Genomic DNA, 27,322 nt, shown 5'->3' on the forward strand with positions numbered 1-27,322 from the left:
AAATTATACCACTTGATTGCGGCAGCGCTACGGTGGTGTTGGGATTAAGGGTCACTGTTGTGCCTTTAGCATAATGGTGACTGTTGTTCTTCAATTTGAAGTGTATTATGGGCTTATTTTTATGATCCGAACCATTTTTTTTTGTAGGGTTTGTTGAGTACTTTGTGTCTACCAAAAATCATATTAATCGAATATTAATAACTATATGATCGAATTGCATATTTTTTTATGCCATTTCTCAAAAGAAAAACTTATTGTTTATTTTTTTATTATCGATCATATAGTTATTGATATCCGATTAATATGGTTTTTGGTAGGCATGAAGTATTCAACAAACCTTACAAAATGAACGATTCAGACCATAAAAATAAGCCCATAATACACCTCAAATTGAGGCACAATAGTCACAGGTCACAACTATGCTAAAGGCACAATAGTGACCCTTAATCTAGTGGTGTTTTATCGCTTTGGACCTGAATCACTCACAAAAAGATGAAGGTTTGGGTAGGGAGCAGTTTGGGGACACTCCGATACTTAAGTTAGTAAAACAGTAGACAAATGTGCAAAATTATGTGAGTAAAGGTTCAAGTAGAAGTGATTGTACCTTAAACTTGGAGATTACCTTTATTTATAACCTGTTCCCACTAGCCGTTCTAGGTTGTTAGCCCTCTCATTTTTCAGGTCAATCCCTTTGCCCTAGGGATTGTGTTCTACATAATGTAGATTTCTAGGAGTTAGTTGGGCATAGAGTTTAAGAACACATCTTGACTAAGTCTACTTCCCTAAGGTGCCCTTTTTACTTCTTTGATCTTGACCTTAAATGTCTGGACCCAATTCTGGTCTAGGACTTCTGGTCCTGAACCTTCACGCTAGATCTAGTCCACTATATAGCGACCCCGGTCTTTTCCCATTTAATTATTGTATCCGGACTGTTCCGTAGATTCTGTCATTTTAGAATGGTTGTTGTTGTTATTCCTTATTTTCTCATTTGGAATTATAGGATGTGTTGGGCAGGTTTGTTTCAGGTTGGTTGGGTTTAGAAACCAAGAGTTGCTGTCCAGGTTTTTGGTTCTTCGCTTGAGCGAGGAGTTGTTCGCTCGAGCGAGAGGTAGTGTTTGTTTTGGACCTGTAGCTGTGCATTCTTGGCTCGAGCGAGCTTTTCTTCGCTCGAGCGAGTTAGTTCATCCTTCGCTCGAGCTATAGTTCCTTCGCTCGAGCGTGTGTCTGGGTTCAGACCTGAGGGTTTGAGTTCTTCGCTCGACCGAGCTTTCTTTCGCTCGAGCGAGCATTTGAGTTGTTGGCTTGAGCAAGGCTTCCTTGGCTCGAGCGTAGTTTCTCTGTTTCTGGTCGCTCGAGCGACCAAGTCTTCGCTCGAGCGAGCCTGTCCAGTTTATATACATAGCAGCGGGATTTGATCAGTCTTTTTCATTTTCTTTTGATTCCAAACCCTAGGTCCGACTTCTCTCTCTCCTTACTCACCTTCTTTCTTAGATTTGATCCACTTAGGGTGTGTTTCTACCCTAGATCCTTCATTAAAAAGATAGAGTGAGGCAAGGGCTACCATTTAATCTGAGCATTTGGCGATTTGGAGCACTTTGGTATTTGGGCACCCATCTCTTTCTTCACCTTTTGGGTTGTTTTCTTTGAGGTAGGGATTTCCTACTCCATTTTATAGGTTTTGTTCTAAGTTTTGGTATTTTAACATGTTGGGGTTACTTTGGTAAATTTTGGGAAAAACCCTAGTTGTATTATTGAATTAATTTGTATAAGTAATTCATGAAATTGGGAAAAGAGGGTTAAATTCACGGAATTGGGAAATTTATTGATTAAATGGCATAATTGGGTAATTGGTATCATTTGTCCATTGAATTGTTGACATGGTTATTTTCAGTTTAGAAATAACTGTTTTGGGCTATCGGTGGAGGATAGTCGTGATTGTTGTAGACAGTGCATGTGAATTAGGAATAACTGAAACTAATCACATTGGTTAAGTCATTACTTTTGACTGTGGCATTGATACAGATAATACGTGTATTGATTGAGCATTGCATTTGCATACATTGTTTGTGTGTGAGAGGAGATAGGGGATGTACTCCACGGTTTAGGGGAAGATAGGGGATGGACCTCTAAACCGGATTTTGTTTGGGAGGAGATAGGGGATGGACTCCATTAGCATCACTTTTATGTGTGCTTATTTATATAGAAGTGTTTTATTGATACAGCACTAAAATGTGTATCAATCTGGAAGTATGAAGTGTTTGATTTGAGCTTGAGTCTCATTTGTTGTTAATATTGGAAGGATGTGAATATGATATATGTGATTTCACTGTTATAAGTTTGGCCAGGTTCTGAGCCATGTTGATAAAACTGGAAAGTAAAACGTATCTTTGGCAATAATGTCATGAGTCTTTAAAATGAAGTAATTGATTATTTTGGTTAACCATCTGTTGAATGCTATTGCTTTATTCATTGCTTATATGTGGTTTAGTATATTTCTACTGGGCAGTGGCTCACCCTATATGGGAACATCATTTTCAGGTTCAGGTGATAAACTACCTCCAAGGACTTAGCTTGGGAGGGTTTGGCTTCTGGATTGGAGAAGACTACCTTTAGTTAATTGTCTTTAATTATTATTACATGTAAACATTCAAGCCTAGGGCTTTCCTTGTATTGAGTTAGAACTCATATTTTTGTATCCAAGTGTTGGCTTGGAAAGATGTAAGCCTGTAGGGCATTTTATTTGATGTTACATGTTATGCTTTATTTAGTAATACTCTGATGAATGAATTAATATATATTGTCTTCTTTAAATAATGCATGTCAATGATATATAATGGGTTAATTTTGAGGGCGTTACAACTTGGTATCAGAGCGTACCGGATTTGAATACTTTGGGTACGTGGGAAGTGATTAGTATCACATTGGGTTCGTCTCGTTTGATAGAGACTTAGTGTAATGTTATATGCTTATGTGATAACATGTTTATGTGATTATGTGGGTATGGAATGTAGTTTCTAGGATGTTGATTGGACCCTTGAGTTTCTTGTAGTCTTGTTGGAAAGGCACTTGATCACTGCTGCTTCCAACTGGAACTATAGTAACCCTTTGGGACTATCATTATCCGGGAATGAAATTCGTAGGTGCTTATGTGATTATGTGCTTACGTGGAATGAATTATTGTTGTCCATTGCATTAGGACGCGAGTGTTTAGCTTCGGCACATTTATTAATGTGCTAATGTCTTTGTTTCCTTTATTAGGATGTCAGGACGAGGACGAGGACGCGGTAGGCGTGGTAGGCCGGGTAGGCAGGAGGTGTCTGTGCCAGAGGAGATTCCGGCAGTTCAAGAGGGAATTGGTCAGGCCAATGTGGCCGAGCCAGTAGGCCAGCAGGCTATGGGCGCTCTAGCCCGAGAGATAGCAGGGGCATTCAGGGAGTCAGTAGGCATTCTTAGAGCTGAGAATCAAGCTCAGGCTGGTATTGCGGATGCAGGACCTTCCTTTCTGAAGAGGGAGTTCTTCCGGTCCAATCCGGATGAATTTGTGGGTGATCCTAAAGAGCCACTTAAGGCAGATGAATGGCTCGAACAGACAACGAAGACGTTTGAGATGCTTGGCATCGAAGACGAGGGGTTGAAAGTGACCTTGGCATCTTTCCAGTTGAAGGGGGATGCGGGTCAGTGGTGGAAGTTTACTAAGGGGCGTATAGGAGGTACGTGGGAGGCTTTTGTGAATGCATTCCAGGAGAAGTTTTTATCTCCGGCAGTCAGGGAGAATCTGCGAGACCAGTTTTGTCAGCTTAAGCAGGCGAGTTCTTCAGTGGCCGAATTTGAGGCTGCATTTACTAGTTTGTCCAGGTTTGCACCTGAGTTGGTGGCGTCTGAGGAACGCCGTTGTATTGAGTTTGAGAAGAAGTTGAGGCGTGGCCTCAAGCTGAGAGTTGGGGGAACTATGATTCGGGAGTATGGGCGTATGGTTGATGCTGCAGCCCACATGGAAATCATGATGCAGGAGGAGGAGGAAGGGCAGAAGGGCTCCAAGAGGAGTCAGGATGGTCAGAATGATGGTAGGAGACAGAAGGGTTATAATCCCCAGCAGTCTCAGGGTAGCTTTTCTCGATCGACTTTTCCTGTACCGAGTGTTAGTTCGGGGAAAGGCAGTCAGGGAGACATTACCTGTTTCAAGTGTGGCCAGCAGGGCCACAAGTCTCCAGTTTGTCCTCAAAGGGGAGGAGTTCAGAGAGCAGCATCTTCTTCGGCTCGATCTCAGAGCCAGAGTCAGGGTAGAGGTCAGCCACTCTCGTGTTATCAGTGTGGTCAGCCAGGGCATATGAAGAGGTATTGCCCGCAGTTGGGTGGCACATCTGGTGCATCTGGTTTGAGGCCGATTCAGGGTCAGCAGCCAGCTCAGTCGGGTCAGGCCTCAAAGGCCAATCAGGGGGCTTCATCATCTCAGTCGGTGCAGCAATCTTATGCTCCTAGGGTTGAGCAGGTTGATCAGAGGTCGTCTGGGCGCGTGTATGCTGTTACCGCGCAGGATCTTGTGCCAGCACCATCAGTTGTGAGAGGTACCTTCTTGTTTTGCAACTCGGTTGCTAATGTTTTGATTGATACGGGTGCATCTCATTCCTTTGTGTCTGCTGCATTTGCATCTGTTTTGGAGTTGGAGTTAGCACAGCTAGCATCTCCTATTTGTGTAGTGTCACCTCTTGGGGGTGAATTGATTTTGAAACAAGGTGTTAGGGGTTGTGATATAGAGGTTGATTATCATAGAATCCCATTTTCCTTTGTAGTTATGCCTATGAGGGGTTTCGATGTTATTTTGGGTATGGACTGGTTATCGTCATACCGGGCAGTTATTGATTGCTACCGCCAGAGGGTCACTTGTTGTACCGTGAGCGGAGAGTATTTTCATTTTCTGGGGGACCGGGTTGGTGATGTGTTGCCACCGGGGTATGTTCCACGAGGACGGAGTGAGCTTAGTGGTCTACTTGCTAACCTGTCGATTAGTGAGGATGTTGAGACTCAGATTGTGTTGCCAAGGGTGGTTTGTGAGTACTCGGATGTCTTTCCCGAGGATCTTGTTGGTTTGCCACCGCATCGGGAGATTGAGTTCTCTATTGACCTAGTGCCCGGCACGGCGCCGATTTCCATGGCACCTTATCGTTTTGCCCCAGCCGAGTTAGTTGAGTTGAAGATCCAACTCCATGAGTTACTAGACAAGGGTTTTATACGCCCTAGTGTTTCGCCGTGGGGAGCACCGGCCCTCTTTGTTAAAAAGAAAGGTGGTGCTTTGAGACTTTGTATAGATTATCAGAAATTGAATCGGGCTACGGTTAAGAATAAGTATCCTATGCCTCGTATAGATGATTTGTTTGACCAGTTGAAGGGTTCCCGTTGTTTCTCTAAGATAGACTTGAGATCGGGTTACCACCAGTTGAGGGTCAGGGAAGAGGATATTCCGAAGACGGCATTCCGTACGCGGTATGGCCATTATGAGTTTCTGGTGATGCCATTCGGACTCACCAATGCACCGGCAGTCTTTATGGACTTGATGAACCGGATCTTCCGGGAATTCTTGGATCGGTTTGTAGTCGTTTTTGTGGACGACATCCTTATCTATTCGCCTTCTCAGGAGGAGCACGAGGCACACTTGAGGGTGGTGCTTGAGTTACTTAGAGCCCATAGGCTGTATGCCAAGTTTGGGAAGTGTGAGTTCTGGCTGAGGGAAGTCAAATTCTTAGGCCATGTGGTATCCGGTGAAGGAGTGTCTGTTGATACATCCAAGGTAGAGGCAGTGCAGGATTGGGCACAGCCTAAGAGTGTATTTGAGATCCGCAGTTTTCTGGGATTAGCTGGGTATTACCGTCGGTTTGTGAAAGATTTCTCCAGGTTAGCATCACCGTTGACTAGACTGACTCGGAAGGAGTCAAATTTGTATGGAGTGAGACTTGTGAAAAGTCGTTTCAGGAGTTGAAAGTTAGACTGACTACCGCTCCAGTATTGATTATTCCAGAGAGAGGGTTGGGTTATACGGTCTATTGTGACGCCTCACGAGAGGGTCTGGGTTGTGTATTAATGCAAGAAGGGAAGGTAGTTGCCTATGGCTCTCGTCAGTTGAAAATTCATGAGCAGAATTACCCTACACATGATCTAGAGTTAGCAGCTGTGATATTTGCCTTGAAGATTTGGAGGCATTATCTTTATGGTGAGAAATTCGAGGTGTTCTCGGATCATAAGAGTTTGAAGTATTTATTTACACAGAAAGACTTAAACTTGAGGCAGAGGAGGTGGATGGAGTTCATAGAGGATTATGACTTTGAGTTGCATTATCATCCGGGAAAGGCCAATGTGGTGGCCGATGCCCTTAGCAGGAAACCTGTTGGTGACATAGCTAGCATAGCCATCCGAGAGTGGGAGATGTTGGGTGCACTTGGAGAGTTTGATTTACTTATGGGCGAATCCGTTGAGGCTGCGGCCTTGTTTTCTGTTGTTGCACAGCCTACACTTGTGACTCGAGTGTTAGAGGCTCAGAGAGGTGACCTTGAAGTAGAATCTCTCCGTGAGAAGATTTCCGGTGGGAAGGTTGAGAAGGGTTTGACGGTGTATCCCGACCTAAGTGTGAGATACCAAGACCGTCTGGTTGTGCCAGAGTCTTGTCGAGAAGAGGTACTCCGAGAGTTTCATCATTCACGCCTTGCGGTGCATCCGGGAGGCACTAAGATGTATCGGGATTTGGGTCGTCAGTTCTGGTGGCGGGGTATGAAGAGAGATGTGGCAACTTTCGTATCTAAGTGCCTTACTTGTCAGCAAGTGAAGGCTGAACATCAGAGGCTAGCGGGTTTATTGCAACCCTTGCCTATTGCTGAGTGGAAGTGGGAACACGTCACTATGGACTTCGTTGTGGGTCTTCCGAGGACTCAGCGGGGTAGTGATGCTATTTGGGTGGTTGTAGACCGATTGACTAAGTCGGCGCACTTTATTTCTATGCGTGTGAGAGATTCGGTAGATCATCTTGCCAACTTGTATATTCGGGACATAGTGAGATTGCACGGGGTCCCAGTGACGATCGTCTCAGATAGAGATCCTCGTTTTACTGCCAGGTTGTGGCAGAGTTTGCAGAGTGCCTTAGGCACTAAGTTGACCTTTAGCACGGCTTATCATCCTCAGACTGATGGACAGTCCGAGCGTACTATTCAGATACTTGAGGATATGCTTCGGGGTTGTGTTCTTGACTTTAGTGGGTCGTGGGAGAGGCACTTACCGTTGGTGGAGTTTGCCTACAACAACAGTTTTCAGTCTAGTATCGGTATGGCACCATTTGAGGCCTTGTATGGCCGACCGTGTAGATCTCCTGTGTGTTGGGCCGAGGTGGGTGATGCACCTCTGTTGGGTCCGGAGTTGGTGAAGGAAACGACGGAGAAAGTTGAGCTTATCCGTAAGAGGCTTGTTACAGCACAAAGTCGTCAGAAATCTTATGCCGACCGTAGGAGGAGACCCTTGGTGTTTGTGGAGGGTGATCATGTCTTTCTGAAGATATCACCTAAACGGGGTTTGATGAGGTTTGGGAAGAGTGGGAAGTTGTCCCCTCGATTCATTGGTCCGTTTGAGATCCTTGAGAGGATTGGCGAGGCTGCTTATCGTTTAGCTTTGCCGCCGCAGTTGTCTGGAGTACATGACGTGTTTCATGTGAGTATGCTTCGGAAGTATGAGCCGGATCCATCACATGTGTTGGATTGGACCGATTTAGTGGTTGATGTGGATGTCTCGTATGAGGAGAGACCGGTTCGGGTATTGGATAGGCGGGATCAAGTTTTGCGAGGCAAGACCATCCCTTTGGTAAAAGTTTTGTGGAAACATCATGGAGTGGAGGAAGCCACTTGGGAGCGTGAATTGGAAGTCCGTGAAAAATACCCGAACATGTTTATTCAGTTGTAATCTTATATTTAGATTTTGTAATATTGTTGAACTTAAGAGCTTTACATATGTCTTAGGTTGTAAAATGCTGAGTATGTTTTGGAAAAGGGGTGTATCTTGAAACTTGCTTCATTGTAGCAGTTTGGTATAGTATTGCATATGTTGATTACATTGCTTAGTGTGTTATGTATATCATGTAATTAAATATGATATGGAAATTGTTAACGTTGAAAGGCATAATGCATAATAGTGGTGCAGGTTGAAATATATGTTGTTTTATATATATTGTGGGATGCCTCTTGATAAAGAGGTAAAGTGACCAGTATTGGGTCAAGTTGTTTATTATTGTTATATACTACCTTTGGGTATTGAGAAAAAAAAAAAACCTGTTTTCAAATTTGTGCCTAATTTCGGGGACGAAATTCTTTGAAGGGGGGGAGGTTATAGCGACCCCGGTCTTTTCCCATTTAATTATTGTATCCGGACTGTTCTGTAGATTCTGTCATTTTATAATGGTTGTTGTTGTTATTCCTTATTTTCTCATTTGGAATTATAGGATGTGTTGGGCAGGTTTGTTTCAGGTTGGTTGGGTTTAGAAACCAAGAGTTGCTGTCCAGGTTTTTGGTTCTTCGCTCGAGCGAGGAGTTGTTCGCTCGAGCGAGAGGTAGTGTTTGTTTTGGACCTGTAGCTGTGCATTCTTGGCTCGAGCGAGCTTTTCTTCGCTCGAGCGAGTTAGTTCATCCTTCGCTCGAGCTATAGTTCCTTCGCTCGAGCGTGTGTCTGGGTTCAGACCTGAGGGTTTGAGTTCTTCGCTCGACCGAGCTTTCTTTCGCTCGAGCGAGCATTTGAGTTGTTGGCTCGAGCAAGGCTTCCTTGGCTCGAGCGTAGTTTCTCTGTTTCTGGTCGCTCGAGCGACCAAGTCTTCGCTCGAGCGAGCCTGTCCAGTTTATATACACAGCAGCGGGATTTGATCAGTCTTTTTCATTTTCTTTTGATTCCAAACCCTAGGTCCGACTTCTCTCTCTCCTTACTCACCTTCTTTCTTAGATTTGATCCACTTAGGGTGTGTTTCTACCCTAGATCCTTCATTAAAAAGATAAAGTGAGGCAAGGACTACCATTTAATCTGAGCATTTGGCGATTTGGAGCACTTTGGTATTTGGGCACCCATCTCTTTCTTCACCTTTTGGGTTGTTTTCTTTGAGGTAGGGATTTCCTACTCCATTTTATAGGTTTTGTTCTAAGTTTTGGTATTTTAACATGTTGGGGTTACTTTGGTAAATTTTGGGAAAAACCCTAGTTGTATTATTGAATTAATTTGTATAAGTAATTCATGAAATTGGGAAAAGAGGGTTAAATTCACGGAATTGGGAAATTTATTGATTAAATGGCATAATTGGGTAATTGGTATCATTTGTCCATTGAATTGTTGACATGGTTATTTTCAGTTTAGAAATAACTGTTTTGGGCTATCGGTGGAGGATAGTCGTGATTGTTGTAGACAGTGCATGTGAATTAGGAATAACTGAAACTAATCACATTGGTTAAGTCATTACTTTTGACTGTGGCATTGATACAGATAATACGTGTATTGATTGAGCATTGCATTTGCATACATTGTTTGTGTGTGGGAGGAGATAGGGGATGTACTCCACGGTTTAGGGGAAGATAGGGGATGGACCTCTAAACCGGATTTTGTTTGGGAGGAGATAGGGGATGGACTCCATTAGCATCACTTTTATGTGTGCTTATTTATATAGAAGTGTTTTATTGATACAACACTAAAATGTGTATCAATCTGGAAGTATGAAGTGTTTGATTTGAGCTTGAGTCTCATTTGTTGTTAATATTGGAAGGATGTGAATATGATATATGTGATTTCACTGTTATAAGTTTGGCCAGGTTCTGAGCCATGTTGATAAAACTGGAAAGTAAAACGTATCTTTGGCAATAATGTCATGAGTCTGTAAAATGAAGTAATTGATTATTTTGGTTAACCATCTGTTGAATGCTATTGCTTTATTCATTGCTTATATGTGGTTTAGTATATTTCTACTGGGCTGTGGCTCACCCTATATGGGAACATCATTTTCAGGCTCAGGTGATAAACTACCTCCAAGGACTTAGCTTGGGAGGGTTTGGCTTCTGGATTGGAGAAGACTACCTTTAGTTAATTGTCTTTAATTATTATTACATGTAAACATTCAAGCCTAGGGCTTTCCTTGTATTGAGTTAGAACTCATATTTTTGTATCCAAGTGTTGGCTTGGAAAGATGTAAGCCTGTAGGGCATTTTGTTTGATGTTACATGTTATGCTTTATTTAGTAATACTCTGATGAATGAATTAATATATATTGTCTTCTTTAAATAATGCATGTCAATGATATATAATGGGTTAATTTTGAGGGCGTTACACACTAGGACCTAAATCTCTATATTTTCAAATGATGAGTATTTTGGCCTGTCAGGAGGTCATTCTCACCAGAACTTCTAGTCTTGCTCGGTACAACTCATTTTAATTAGCCTCCTACAATTGCCTCTAACTCTAGTTTATTTTTTTTACTTTTATTTTTATTTTTATTTTTTCTTCTTTCTACTCCCAAAAGAAGTTGGAATTCCTATTGGGAATGAGTTGCTTTAGTCCTCGTCCACTATTCTAGGCTCGTATCAAGATGTAACGGTTCACCGTAATGGTTATGATCTGATACGTAACGGGAATTGGCTGATACAACTGTGAAATTGGTTCACACACCGAGGTGTATTCGATTCATGGCCTCGAATATCCGTTACGTGCCAACTGATATTTAGAACTACGGATAGAATACATCAGATTAATATGCATGAGGTCTGGGACAGGGATGAGAATTTATCAACTTGCCTAAATAAGAAATATTTGACTAAATTTCTCTTTTATTTAAGTTTTTTTTGAATTCAAACAACATTAATTATTTCAGTAGCTCAACTATGTTAGTTACATAAAGTTATCTTCAATGAGTTGCAAAATTGATACGGACAAGTTGAGTATAACTCCAATATAAAAACGACATAATTTCAACACTACATATATCGAAAAATCTTTAATCTCACATCTGGTAGAGAAAAAGATAAGGGATCCCAATTATTATTATTATTATTATTGCTATTATTATTATTATCTTGATTAACGAAGGCAACCCAACTATTACAAATATGCATTTTGGATTTTGCACAATGCAAAATCCTACATTGGTAAATTGCCAAGGCGTGATGTGTTCCTTATTTAAACTTTGTGCTCCTGTGTTGCGGTTGCGCAGTTATTGACTTTTTTTTTTAATTAGCAAAATAAAATATATTGATGTATCAACTGAGGTAGAGTAGTAAAAGACACATCAAAAAGCTAAGGGGGCAAAGCATCATAGCTTGAAGGGAGGATCCCAACTAGGTTGGTTGCCAAACTAAAAGAAACTTTGCAGAGAGATCAAATCTTATCTATTCATTCAATGAATATTCAATTATAGAGACTGAGATATTTATAAACCACAATTGCTAAATGACTCTAAGTAACTCTGGTTCAAGTTAACTAAATCATAACAAACCAGCTAACTCTAGTTTACTCTGTAATTGCCTAACTGTCTAATTGATGCTGTGGCTCAACTATTGAAGCTGCTGTTGAAGTTATCGACTGATGGAACTCAGCTGTGGGACTATAGTAGCTGGAGCTTGACTGTGGCTAAGGTAGCTATCATGTCTAGGCTCCTTATCATGCCCCCTTAAGCTAAGAGGGATGAAATATCCCAGAAGCTTGGTCTGAAGATACAAAAATCGAGAGATGAGAGAGGCATGAGGAATATATCAGCAAGCTGGTCCACAGATGAAATGAGATGAATAAGAAGTTTCTTGGCTGCAACGTTTTCTCGAAAATAATGGTAATCGACCTTAATATGCTTAGACCTAGCATGAAACGCAGGATTATTGGAGAATGAAATTGCAGACAGATTATCACCAGAGGGTAGGAGCTGGAACTGAAAAATGAAGATTAGACAGCAGCATTCCAAGCCAGCTCAGTTAGCAGCAGTTTGAGCAAGAGCTCTATATATTTAGCTTCAGTGGAAGATCTGGACACAGTAGGTTGTTTCTTGGCAAACCAAGAAATCAAATTAGGACCAAAAAACACACAATAACTAGTTGTTGATCTTCGATCTAAAGAGCAGCCTGCCCAATTTGAGTCAGAAAAGGCATGTAAGGTAAGAGAGCCAGGAGTAAATTGGAGACCTTGATGAAGAATGCCTTTCAGATATTTCAGAATTCTTTTAACCAAAGCATAATGACTGGTGAGAGGAGTCTAGAGAAATTGGCATGCATGGTTAACAGCAAAAGCTAAGTCAGGTCGAGTGATAGTAAGGTATTGTAAGGCACCAACAAGTTTGCGATAAAGAGAAGGTTGAGAGAAGGGTAAATTTGCTTGATTAGTAGAAGATTTTGTTACCCAAAAAACAACTTAAGAGGGGGTTGAATTAGGTTTTTACAATTAACAATTAATAATACCCTAATAAAAATGATGTCACACCCCAAATTTTAATTACTCGAAAACATTACCAAGAGCCTGAAATTTAGGTCCATTTTTTTTATTTATTAAAAATATCTATTACCCTTGAGTAATAGAAACATAATAGTACATGTTCTCTCCCTCATGATGAGTACAACAATAATAATAATACATTCCCACTTCTATTGTGGAGCTACAAATTAATAAATACAAACATCAATGTACAATGAGATTACACATAAGAGATACATGAACTTCTTAATCATTCAACCCAACAATCCGAAATCTCTTCCTGTAAAAAAAAAAAATGAAACAACAAGGGGTGAGCACAATTGCTCAGTAGGAATCTCACAGTTCTAAAACAATAACCATCCTATAGATAGAAGTGATCATGCATGCAAGGTGATACCATGTAGTAGATGACGTTTTGTAATTTCAAAATATCATACGTAGAGTATCTTTTTCTCAAGGTTTATTTGAACATTTAAGGAAAACCTTTGACCATCAAAACAATCCCTTTTCATTAGAAAACCATAAATCCGTTTTGAGAACAACATGTTTAAGGAATCACATAATTTTATATTTATTAACCCTTTCCAAAATATTTGTTATTAAATTCTCATCTTAACATTCCTCTTTTTATTCCCATTCTCCCCTCTTACTAGTTACATTTATTAAAACTCCATAACCTAAAATTCATGTTCCCTTAGTACCCAAAACAACCCTCATACACTCCATTCCCACCTGTCCATTCTTTATTGCTATTATTCTTTAACGTAGAAATCCAAGAACAATTACATCAAACCCACATTTGCATTATCAACCATAGCTCAACACATCACACAGACAATAAACCCTTTTTAATTCAATTTAAAATTCTTAATCTTTCCCTATAGATACAAACAACCCGGTGAGTTCTTTATCATCAATCCTTTATCCAAGTACCACTTCATTATCCATTCTTTTCAAATAATTTCTATATGCATTCCCATTCCATACCAATTTACACATCAAATGGTAATTTCACAAATTCATCACAAGTCACATATATCATCACTAAACTCAACACACTTCACAACACATTCCACCTTTTGCCGGCTTGATACGGCGGGATAGCGGACACCCAATTCATAACACATTCCACCTTTTGCCGACTATTATACGGCGGGAAGTGAACTCCCAAAATCATTTTCACAAAAACCATATCTTTTTCCGGAGACCATTGTCAACATTTTAAAAACCATCCCCCACATTTTCCGGCTATTATACGGCAGGACGTGGGCACCCAAAACATTTTCGAAAACCATCCGTTTTTCCACTTTTGTCGGCTACAATACGGCAGGACTGTGTGGACACCCAAAAATCATTTTTCCACTTTTGCCGGTTACAATTCAGCAAGACTATGTGGACACCCAAAAACACTTTTCCACATTCATCCAGCGATAAGTCTAGATAGGGTAATTGCGCACCTTGAATTCAAACCACCCCCACATTTACCGGCTATTATACGGACGGTCGTGGGCACCGAAAAACCATTTTTCAATTTTTTTTTTAAAAACAATCCCCCACATTTACCGACTATGATACGGACGATCGTGGGCACCGAAAAATCTTTTTTTTCAACTCCCCACTCGGGTACCAACACAACACCACCCAACACAACTCAACCCAAACTCCACACACCCAACACAACTCGACCCAAACTCAACACAACCCAACACAACATAACTCAAAATCAACACAACCCAACACAACACAATTCCACAAAACTCACTATGATTCAACACAATTCAACATAGTCAACTCACTTCAACATAATCAACACAATTATACATAGCTCAACACAATTCAACATAATTCAAGGTGAACTCTTAAACTTTCATTTCATCATTTCACCCCAAGGCTCATGTCATCTATATCATTAATAAATCATTTTTCCCAATCTTCATTTCACATTATACCATGATTTACAATGTCCATAATAAGGGTTCATTCGCTAATTTTTAACATGATTTTCAAACACTTTCAAAATTCAATTAAACTTGTATATATATAATTCAATACCTCAATTTCATGATTCTACTTTTAATTTGGGCAAAATCATTAATTATCATCATGAATCAACTTAGGGTTTTTAAGAGAAATTAGAGCTTTTCACAAAACATATTTTATTCCAACCCTACTATTACTTTTACATCCAAACTCATGACCCAAGATAATAACCCAACAAATAAACCCAACTCTCTTCAAACCCTAACCCCTTTTCTCGTGATTCATCACAATATGCATAAAAATATAAACTTTTGTGTTTATATAAAGAAAATACCACAAATCTATCCATAAAACGAGGATACTGAAAGAGAATTAGAAACCCCTACCTCTTGAAGCCAAGAGATGACGACCAAAACATCAATGGCGACGAAACCACGAACTCTTCGAACCAAAAGGATGCCCTTGATGAGATCTACACTTTTTCTCAAAGGACCATGATGAGATAATCACTCTAGGTGAGTAGATCTAGAGATCTTAGTGCCAAAAGCTTGAGTTTAGAAAAAGGAAAGGGAAGAAAAAGTCAAATAAAACATGTTTGGAGCCTATTTATAGTAGTAGAGAAGTAGTCCTAAGGTTAATAAAATAATAGGCCCAAAACCCCCCCAACGGTAAGGCCCAAAACCAGCCCAAAAATCTGGAAAAAAATGCGCAGGGGTCGACCCTTTGGGCAGGGGGGTCGACCCTTTATGTAGAAAAGACAATCTAGTACAAGCTAGGGGGTCGACCCTTAGTCAGGACATGGTCGACCCTATTTTTCAGCAACTAACATACACAGATTCTGCAATATAAGAGGGTCGACCCTTCCCGGACTGGTGTCTATCCTATTTTCCAACGACACCTTCAGAAACTTCACCAACGGGTAATGGTCGACTTTTAAGAAGGCTGGTGTCGACCCCAAGGCAAAATTTCTAAGTCTGCAAGGAATGTTTTGACAAGAACAATGCAAACAAACAAACCAACGAGTTTAAATCGGATCATACTCCTCCGAAACCAACATTCAACAACTTCGAAGACTCCCAAAAATAAAAATAAGGGAATTAAATACACTCTCCAATGGATTAAAGGATGCGGGTATTACAAATTATGACTAGCACAACAGATAAATATAGATAATGAAATAAAAATAATTAAAACAATTGTACTAAAAACTATGTCAGTTAATGATTTTAGCATAGTGAAAATGTGAAATACAGCTATGGTAATTTAAATAAAATAAAGAGATAAGGAAGATAGAGGCAAACAAATTTATAGTGGTTCGGCTTTAACTCGGCCTACATCCACTCCTCAAGCTTCACTTGAGATTTTCTATTATACTCTAGCTTCACAGGGTGCTACCAACCTTTTCACAGATGGAGAAATCCTTCACTGATTTTACACAGACTTTCTAAGTCCAAAAACACTGAGTGTACTACACTCTTACAAGGTTGAAAAGAAGGTGTTTTTACTTTCACAGAAAGCTACAATAGTTATCTCTCAAAGATAGATATAAAAATGAAGCTTTGGTTTTTCTGTAAATCTCACACAGGAAATATGAGCTTAATGCTATAAGGCTTAGTGTATAATTTCTGAGAGAAAGATGTAAACAAAATTGACGAATACTGCTCAGAGAATTTTTTAGAGAATGAGAATGATTTTTGATCAAGGAATATTTTCTGGGTTATCTCACTTGTATATTGTTACAGTATGTTGTTCACTTAAGCTCTAGTATATAGACTCTGATATATATATATATATATATAAATCATGAGGCTTATAGATCCGTTGAAAACATTTTGAATATAAATCATTCCATCATTACTAATTTCAACTTATGAGAGACAAGGCTTGGTCTGGAACAACTTTAATTGGAATACTAGCCGTTGTAGTTCAGTGCCGTTGAGAGCAGAATTCGAAACAAAGCAAAACTAGGCAAAAATAGCTTGGCCGGTCGTCCGGCCGAATGACCGGCCGGATGTCCACCCGGACGTCCGGAGCTTTGACTTTTTTGAACCTTTTGAACTGCTACTGTGCTGGACTATTTGAACATTTGTTTTGGGCTGTTTGAACCTCTGTTTTTGGGCTGTTTCAACTCCTGATTTAAGCAAATATTATATACATTCTAATAACATTTAGGATAAAATAGGTGAGAAATAATGCGGCTAAATAAATTCTGATTCTATTTTTCTAAAATAAATTAAAGCATAATTAAATAAATCATCAAAATAAATGTTGATTCTATTTTTTTTTTTCAAATAAATCATCAAAATAAATTTTGATTCTATTTTTCTTTTTCAAATAAATCATTAAAATAAATTTCGATTCTATATTTCTCTTTCAAATAAATTATCAAAATAGATTTTGAATCTATTTTTCTCTTCCAAATAAATTAAAACATAATTAAATAAATCATTAAAATAAATAAGTCTAACAATCTCCCCTTTTTTTATGATGGCACACAATGATGTTTTGATTTGATTTGGGAGTAAGAAAAGCTTCCCCTCAAGTCATGCTCCCTAAATTCATTTCTAAGTACATAGGTTAGCACAAGTGTAATAAATAAGCTTTAATTAGAGACATGATATGAGACTAAGATATCAAACTATAAATACATAAAATCATAATTTTCTCCCCTTGTGACATTATCAAAAGGGAATTATGGCTCAGAATCTAGAGGATGAGGATGAAAATGATAGTGGTAAATGGCATAAAAAACAGATAATCAAAACATATATATGATTCGCCTGTCTGTCTGTTTTTCGTCGAAAATCGCGTCGGACACGCGGCCTCGCTTTTGGGTCAGTCGACCGACAAAAATGAGACGGGTCAATCAACTGCCTCTGCTCTCTCTCCCTCTTGTCTTCTTCTTAATCACTCTTTTCTCCTTCTTCTTCCTCATTCGCTTCCATCCCTTTCTTCTTCTTTTTCTTCTTCGTGAGAAAGATAGAACAGAGAGACTGAGCAGAGCAGAAAGGTTGCCAAAAATGACCCTCTTTTCGATTATATCTCTCTCTCTCTCTCTCCTACTACATGGCCTCGTCCTGTCCCCTTACTCTCTTTCCGGACCTGAATGATCCTGTAAGCGTTGCTGGGTCGAGTGTCCCGACTCCTACTCTTCCCAACCTTTCTATGATGTCGATTGAGCAAATAATGGTAGCTCAATTAGACATTAAATCCAATCATTTCACATTGACATCTTGTATGGAGACGGTGACTGCAGTCACAAAATTGGCTCACTGACTACATAACAGGAAGAGTGAGCTCCATCAGGTCAACGCCCAACTCTCTCTGCTCCAGCGCATGTACAAGGATGCGCGAGTAGAGATTTGCGCACTGAAGGCAAAAAATAAAGAGCTTAAGTGGAAGACCACCTCCATGGCTTGATATGGAGTAACGTCATACTTGGCCTTTGACAGTCAGCGGGGAGTCGTCGCTCTCGGCAAAAACACAAGGGCAGGGCCTTCAAGGGTCGCCCAAGGTGATAAAAAGAAGAACAGATCGGTGGAAGAGGTGAGTAAGTGAGGTCGGCCAATGGCCGGAAAAAGAAAGGGAATTTTTTTTTTTATGTAAATATTTACATTTTGATTTGTTTTTGTTTTTATTTTTAATGTTAGCACTTGAAGATGAAATTAAAGTGCAGAAAATAATAAAAAAAAAATTAGGCCTAAGGTCAAAACAAAAATAATAATAAAAAAAATAATAACGAAAAGAATAAGATGAAAAGAAATAATTAAAGGAAATGAAGCCTATTAGCGAAACGAAAAAAAAGAAATAAAAGAAATTAAGCCTAATAGAAAAAATAAAATTAAAATAAAATAATACCAGCAGAAATTATACTTAATGGGACATCAGTGTTGCTGGAAGGGTAATGCAAAAAAAATAAATAAATAAATACCATGAGGGTTTTAAAGAAAATCAATGTATGCAAAGTCAATTTTACCTCAAGATGCAGAACCCAAAAAAATTACACAGTTGAGAATCGCAAACTGTTAAGGAGAATAAATGTATGAAGGACTTGAGAGCATTCAACTGATATAAATGTTTCCATATCAATGTAGCAATATACATATATCATTTTATAACAAAAATTCAAGTTTCATAGTCATAACAAAACTTTTTAAGTAGAAATCGATATTCCAATCTCGTCATGAATAAAATTGAAGCGATCCTCGCTTAGGGGTTTTGTAAAAATATCCATCAATTGATTGTTGGTGTTTACAAATTCAAGTACAATATCCCCTTTTTGAACATGATCTCTTAAAAAATAATGTCGAATTTCAATATGTTTTGTTCATGAGTGTTGAACCAGATTTTTGCTTAAATTGATGGCACTTGTAGTATCACATTTAATAGGGATATGATTATAATGCAAATCAAAGTCCTCCAATTGTTGTTTCATCCAAAGTATATGGTCACAACAACTTTCGGAAGCTATATATTCTGCTTCGGCCGTTGATAAAGCAACAAAATTTTACTTTTTGCTAAACCAAGATACTAATGAGTTACCAAGAAAGTGACAAGTGCCACTGGTGCTTTTTCTATTAAGTTTGCATCCGGCAAAGTTGGCATCCGAGTAACTAATTAAGTCAAATGTAACACCTCTAGGATAAAATAGTCCCAAATTTTGAGTGCCTATAGCGACCCCGGTCTTCTCCCATTTGATTATAGTATCCGGACTTAGGTTCCGTAGATTCTGTCATTGTATAATTGTTGTTGTTGTCCCTTATTTTCTCATTTGGACCTATAGGATGTGTTGGGCAGGTTTATTTCAGGTTGGTTGGGTTTAGAAACTAAGTGTTGCTATCCAGAATTTTGGATCTTCGCTCGAGCGAGGAGTTTGTCGCTCGAGCGAGCTGTTATTTTTGGTTCTTCGCTCGAGCCGGGGTTTGGTAGCTCGAGCGAGAGGTTGCGTCTGAGTTGGACCTGTAGCTGTGCATTCTTGGCTTGAGCGAGCTTTTCTTCGCTCGAGCGAGTTAGTTCGTTCTTCGCTCGAGCGATAGTTCCTTCGCTCGAGCGTGTGTCTGGTTACAGACCTGAGGGTTTGAGTTCTTTGCTCGATCGAGTTTTCTTTCGCTCGAGCGAGCTTTTGGGTTGTTGGCTCGAGCAAGGCTTCCTTGGCTCGAGCGTAGCTTCTCTGTGTCTGGTCGCTCGAGCGACCAAGTCTTCGCTCGAGCGAGCCTGTCCAGTTTATATACACAGCAGCGGGTTTTGATCAGTCTTTTTCATCTTCTTTTGATTCCAAACCCTAGGTCCGACTTCTCTCTCTCCTTACTCACCTTCTTTCTTAGATTTGATCTATTTAGAGGGTGTTTCTACCCTAGTTGCTTTATTAAAAATATAGAGGGAGTCGAGGGCTTTCATTTAATCTGAACATTTGGCGATTTGGAGCACATTGGTATTTGGGCACTCATCTCTGTCTTCACCATTTGGGTTGTTTTCTTCGAGGTAGGGATTTCCTACTCCATTTTATAGGTTTTGTTCTAAGCTTTGGTATTTTGATATGTTGGGGATACTTTGGTAAATTTTGGGAAAAACCCTAGTTGTATTATTAAATTAATTTGTATAATTAATTCATGGAATTGGGAAAAGATGGTTAAATTCATGGAATTGGGGAATTCATTGATTAAATGGCGTAATTGGATAATTTGAATCATTTGTCTATTGAATTGTTGACATAGTTATTTTCAGTTTAGAAATAACTGTTTTGGGCTATCGGTGGAGGATAGTCGTGATTGTTGTAGACATTGCATGTCGATTAGGAATAACTGAAACTAATCACATTGGTTAAGTCATTAATTTTGACTATTGCATTGATACAGAAAATATGTGTATTGATTGAGCATTGCATTTGCATTCATTGTTTTGTGTGGGAGGAGATAGGGGATGTACTCCACGGTTTAGGGGAAGATAGGGGATGGACCTCTAAACCGGATTTTGTTTGGGAGGAGATAGGGGATGGACTCCATTAGCATCACTTTTATGTTTGCTTATTTATATAGAAGTGTTTTATTGATACAACACTAAAATGTGTATCAATCTGGAAGTATGAAGTGTTTTGATTTGAGCTTGAGTCTCATTTGTTTGTTGATATTGGAAGGATGTGAATATGATATATGTAATTCACTGTTGTAAGTTTGGCCAGGTTCTGAACCATGTTGATAAAATTGGAAAGTAAAACGTGTCTTAGACAATAGTGTCATGAGACTGTAAAATGAAGTAATTAATTATCTTGGTTAACCATCTGTTGAATGCTATTGCTTTATTCATTGCTTATATGTGGTTTAGTATATTTCTACTGGGCTGTGGCTCACCCTTTATGGGAACATCATTTTCAGGTTCAGGTGATAAGCTACCTCCAAGGACTTAGCTTGGAAGGACTTGGATTTTGAAGACTATTGTTAGTTATTTGTTTTTTTTTTATTGTTAGTACATGTAAACACTCAAGCCTAGGGCTTTATTTGTATTTGAGTTAGAACTCATACTTTGTGTCCAAGTGTTGGCTTGGAAAGATGTAAGCCGGTAGGGCATTTACTTTGATGTTACATGTAATGCTTTTGTTTAGTAAGACTCTGATGGATATTATAATGAATTATTAAAGTGTTTTCTTTAAATAATGCATGTCAATGATATACATAATGGGTATATTTTGAGGGTGTTACAGTGCCAACAAGATATCTAAAAATTCTTTTAATTGCAGTAAGATGTGATTCCTTAGGATTTGATTGATATCTAGCACACATACAAACACTAAACATAATATTGGGTCTACTTGTGATTAAATAAAGAAGTGAGCTAATCATACATCGATATTTTGTTTGATCAATGGACTTACTTTTTTTCGTCCTTGTCTAACTTAATGGATGTGCTCATAGATGTTCCAACTATTTTTGAGTCATACATGCCAAACATTTTGAGTAGTTCTTTTGTGTACTTAGCTTGGTTGATAAAAATTCCTTCCTTACATTGTTTAATGTGAAGTCCAAGGAAATAATTTAGCTCCCCCATCATGCTCATCTCAAACTCACCTTGCATACACTTAGCAAATTTCTTACACAAGTTTTTATTAGTAGCACCAAATATAATATCATCCACATATATTTGTACAATAAGTAAATCATCATTTTCAGTTTTAACAAAAAGTGTTGTGTTAATTGTTCCTCTAGAAAAATTATTTTCAATCAAAAATTTACTCAATCGTTCATACCATGCATGAGGTGCTTGTTTCAAACCATATAAAGCTTTTGATAGTTTAAAAACATGATTTGGAAAACCATGATCTTCAAAACTTGGGGGTTGTTTAACATAAACTTCCTCATTTATGAAACCATTTAGAAAGGCACTTTTTACATCCATTTGACAAAGTTTGAAATCTCTAAAACATGCAAATGTAAGTAACATGCGAATGACTTCTAATCTAGCAACCGGAACAAAACATCGAAATCAATACATTCTTCTTGATTATATCCTTATGCAACAAGTCTAGACTTGTTTCTTATAATTGTGCCGGATTCATCAAGCTTGTTTCGAAAGATCCATTTGGTACCAATAATGGTATGATCTTTAGGTTTTGGCACAAGTTCCCACACTTTGTTTCTCTCAAATTGGTTAAGCTCTTCATGCATAGCTATCATCCAATGTTCATCGAATTCAGCTTCTTGAAAGTTTTTAGGCTCAATCTATGAGAGAAAAGCCAGGTTACTACAAATGTTTCTAAGTGAAGAGCGAGTTTCGATACCTTTTTTAGGCTCACCTAGGATTAAATCCGTAGGGTGATTATGAACAAACTTCCATTCTCTTGGTAAATCATCATTGTTTCCTCCTTCTTCTTGAGATAGGAGAATAGGTTGTTCAATCTCTTTTTTTTTTAACTTACATGATTGGTTCTCTTCTTTGTAGATACTTAATTTTTTATATTTGGTTCCAAATCTATATTATCACTAACAATTTACTTTTGAGCAGAGATGCTAGTTTCATCAAATGCCACATGTATAGATTCTTCCACAACAATAGTTCTTTTATTAAAAACACGATAAGCTTTGCTAGTTAAGGAATAGCCAAGAAAAATTGCTTCATCAGATTTTGAATCAAATTTACCTAAGTTATCCTTACCATTATTATGCACAAAACATTTACAATAAAAAACATGCAAGTGACTAGTGTTGGGCTTTCTATCATGCCAAAGTTCATAAGGATTCTTTTTGAGAATAGGTCTAATCAATGCACCATTTAAAATATAGCATGTGGTGTGAACGGCTTCGGCCCAAAAATATTTAGGAAGATTATTTTCGCAAAGCATTCTTCTACTCATCTCTTCTAAAGTTCTATTCTTCCTTTCTATTACACCGTTTTGTTGAGGGGTTCTAGGTGCTGAAAAATTATGTCCAATACCATGCTCATCACAAAACAATTCAAATTTCTCATTTTCAAGTTCTCTACCATGGTCGGTTCGAATATTAGTAACAAGAAAACCTTTTTCATTTTAAATTCTATGACAGAGTTTTGTAAAAGAATAAAATGTTTCATCTTTGTGTGCTAAAACATAACCCATGTAAATCTTGAATAATCATCAACTATAACAAGACAATAATGTTTACCACCTAGACTAGATGTCCTTGAGGGACCAAATAAATCCATATGCAATAGTTGTAAGTAAATGTCTAGTTGTGGAAATATGAGATTTTGATTTAAATGATGTTTTAGTTTGTTTTCCTTGTTGACAAGCACTATAAAAATGATCTTTTTCAAATTTAATTTTTGGAAGTCCAATGTTTAGCAATTAAATCCATATAAGCATGACCAAGTCTTCTATGCCATAACCAATTATTTTCATTATTAACATATAAACGTTTAACATCACTAGTATAGAGATCATTAAGATGAAAAAACATAAACATTATCATGGCGATTACCAACGAATAAAGCTTTATGATCATTTGTGCTTTCAATTGTGCAATGTGATTTCTCAAAAATAACTCGATTACCTTTGTCACATAATTGACTAATACTAAGTAGGTTATGCTTAAGTCCATCAACAAGTAAAACATTTTCAATAGAAGGATTAGGAGAAATACCGATGCTACCAATACCGATGATTTTTCATTTCTTGTTGTCTCCAAAAGTAACAAATCCTCAATCTTTCAATGATTGTTTAGTAAAGAATGATTTATCTCTGGTCATGTCTCTGGAACAGCCACTATCAAGGTACCACTTCTCTTCTTTAACTTTGGACTTAAAGCAAACCTATAAGGTGACAATCAAATGTTGGTTTTTGGTACCTATAATTTTTTGGGTCCTTCTTGGTTAGTTTTGTTAGATCCCTTAATAATCCAAATCTTTTTAATTCACATGTTCATATTCTTTTTAATGGACAGTAAGATATATAATGGCATTTCTTTCTACAATAATGACAAGTAATATAATGGTGTGTCATGAGAGGTGCCTTTTCAAAAATTGTATTGGGATTCTTTTGTTTCTTAATAGGGTCATATCCAATGCCCGCTTTATCGAAAACACATCTTTGATTTCCAAGAAGCATGTTGAGATTATTTCTACCTTTTACAAAATTTTCAAGTGTTTTCGTTAAATCATCAACATTGTTTTTTAAAGCAATTTTCTCATTAGAGATGATGTCAAAATCATTTTTCAAAACATTTTTTTCTTTCTTTAATTCTTCTACATTACTAGATAAAGATGCAACATATTTTTTTAACACATTATTTTTGGCATAAACTTTTCTAAATTCATCTTGTAGTTCATGGAATGCTCTTTCAAGTTTTTCATAAAGAGTTAGTTACCTCATCTTGAGTAGAGTCTTCATCTTCAAGAGCTATGAGACACAAGTTGGCTACTTCATTTTCAATTTCATCACTTGAGTTTTCATCTTCACTTTCTCCCCAAGCTGCTACCATGGCCTTCTTGTTTCTTTTGTAGACTTTCTATGATTTTTCAATTTTGGATAATCCATCTTCATATGTCCAGGATTTTTGCGCACATAGCAAATAATAGGTTCTTTCTTGTTATCTTTGTTGTACTCCTTTTTGAAAGGTCTTCTTCCTCCATAATTGTTTTTCTTGAAGTGTTTTTTGAGATTTCTACTAAACATGGTATAACTTTCATCCTCACTGTAGTTTTCATGTTCTCCTTCATTTGATGAGGCTTTGAATGCAATTTCACTTCTTCTTTTTTCAACATCTTCATGTCCTTTCATGGTGATCTCATGAGTCATAAGGGAACCCATAAGCTCATCCAATCCAAGTATGGAGAGATCTTTGGCTTCTATAATGGTGGTAACCTTTGCTTCCCAATTCTTTGGTAAACACCTAAGAATTTTTCTCACCAACTCACTGTTAGTATAAATTTTGCCAAGAGATTTCAAAGAGTTTACAATTTCAGTAAATCTAGTACACATACTTGAAATAGATTCATCAGAGGTCATTTAAAACAATTCATAACTATGAACAAGCATATCAATACGAGATTCCTTTACTTGGTTTGTACCGTCATAAGTTACTTCAAGTTTGTCCCAAATTTCTTTTTCCGAATCACAACTTGAAATTCTATTATACTCCTTAGAGTCTAATCCACAAACAAGGGTGAGTTTGGCTTTAGCATTGGCTTGCAATAATTTGTGATCTCTCTCATCACATTCATCTTTAGTTTTAGGTACACTAATATTGTTTACTAATTTGATAGGAATTTTTGGACCTTTGGTGACAATAATCCACATAGCATAATCGGTGGCTTGTCGGTATAGGGTCATCTTATCTTTCCAATGACTATAGTTGTTTCCGTCAAATAATGGTGGCCTATTGGTGGCTTGTCCTTCAGCAGTGCTAGTGCTAGCTAAGGTTGCCATGGATCGAAACTCTCAGATGGTTAAATTTAAAGCAAGAGTCTAGGCTCTGATACCAATTGTTACCCAAAAGACAACCTAAGAGGGGAGGTGGATTAGGTTTTTACAATTAACAATTAATAATACCCTAATAGAAATTATGACTATCACAACAAATAAATATAGATAATGAAATAAAAATAATTAAAATAAGTGTACTAACAACTATGTCAGTTAATGATTTTAGCACAGTGAAAATGTAAAATATAGCTATGGCAATTGAAATAAAATAAAGAGATAAAGGAGAGAGAGGCAAACAAATTTATAGTGGTTCGGCTTCAAGTTGGCCTACGTCCACTCCTCAAACTTCACTTGAGATTTTTTACTATACTCTAGCTTCACAGGCTGCTAGCAACCTTTTCACAGATGGAGCAATCATTCACGGATTTTACATAGACTTTCTAACTCCAAAAACACTAAGTGTACTACACTCTTACAATGTTGAAAAGAAGGTGTTTTTGCTTTCATAGAAAGCTACAATAGTTATCTCTCAAAGATAGATATAAAAATGAAGCTTTAGTTTTTCTGTAAATCTCACACAGGAAAGATGAGGTTAATGTTATAAGCCTCAGTGTATAATTTTTGAGAGAAAGATGTAAACAAAATTGAAGAACACTTCTCAGAGAATTTTTCAGGGAATAAAAATAATTTTTGATCAAGGAACAAAATGATTTCCATTTTTTTTTTTTTTTTTTGTAAATATTTACTCCAAATCCTTTTTCTTCTTTTTATTTTTTATTTTTTAAATTCTCCCTCAACATGGATGTACGCATCACTGTTTAATGTTCCTTTTATTTCAAAGTTCTACTTTTATCACTGACAATATTACTATAATCTTAATCCCAATTTGCCTAATCCAGCAATAAGCATGGCCTCATATCTTTTTCTTGGATTCGGACAATACCAAAAAATACAATATTAAGACACACAGTGTGCCAGCTTCCTCAAGTATGGATAAGGTGGTAGGTTGAAGGTATTATAAAAAAAGTGGCAAATGTGCATTATTGTAAATATAAAGACTTAAAGCACTGATTCACAATGAGTGTTTTAGGCTTGAGATGTAAGATAAATTGTATTTATTTTTGTGTACCATTGTAGTGATTGATATTAATTGATTAGAATTAAGTGTATGAAATTACGTAGAAATCCTAATTAAATACAAGATATATATAACTTTCTTATTTTTATCAAGTAGAAAGTTAAAGGGCCGGGCTTCCCTCCAGTCTGTGATCAGACTGGAGGGTACTGTTGGGCTCATGGGGGCCCACCAAAGGTCCCGTTTCAATCATCAAAACTGTTCAATGTATAGAACTCGTCGAGTACTATATGCTTGCGAACAATCATATTTATCGGACATTTTATGTATACATTCAATGAAAAGTATATTTTAGACATTTTCTGTATATTTACATTGAATTTAATGATTAAAATATTATTTTTCTATTGATTTTACTTAACAAAAATAGGTAAATAATTTTAATTAAAAAGAAATCAAAAAATTAGGATTTATATTTACAAAATTGAAAACTCATGATTTATTTTGTTACAAGACTTAATCCTAGGGTCAAGTCTTGTAATAAAATAAATCTTAAAATTTTTATTTTTATTTATTTTTTTGGTGTGTGTAATTATTTCCAATTTTATTGATGAAATTCAATTTACATAAAGTTTTGAGATCACATCAATAAAAAAAAGATAAGTGCACACAAAGTATCATGGCAAATTTTTTCAATCACAATTAAATTGGTATAAAAAAAACTAAGTACAATTATATACGAGAAGGTGGGTCAGAATCCAACCAAAACAGAAAGAAAAACCAAAACCCACCCACTAAGAAGCAACATCAGTTCGCACCAAATACAAAATCCATTATTATCAACAAATAGCCCAACTCAATTCCCAATGGAAGCTACCTCCAACAACCCAAACATTGGAATCCCATTAACTCACTAATTTAAAAAACAT

The sequence above is a fragment of the Camellia sinensis genome, chromosome 9 (genome assembly GCF_055761805.1).
Source record: "Camellia sinensis isolate YWXY chromosome 9, ASM5576180v1, whole genome shotgun sequence".
Lineage (NCBI taxonomy): Eukaryota > Viridiplantae > Streptophyta > Magnoliopsida > Ericales > Theaceae > Camellia > Camellia sinensis.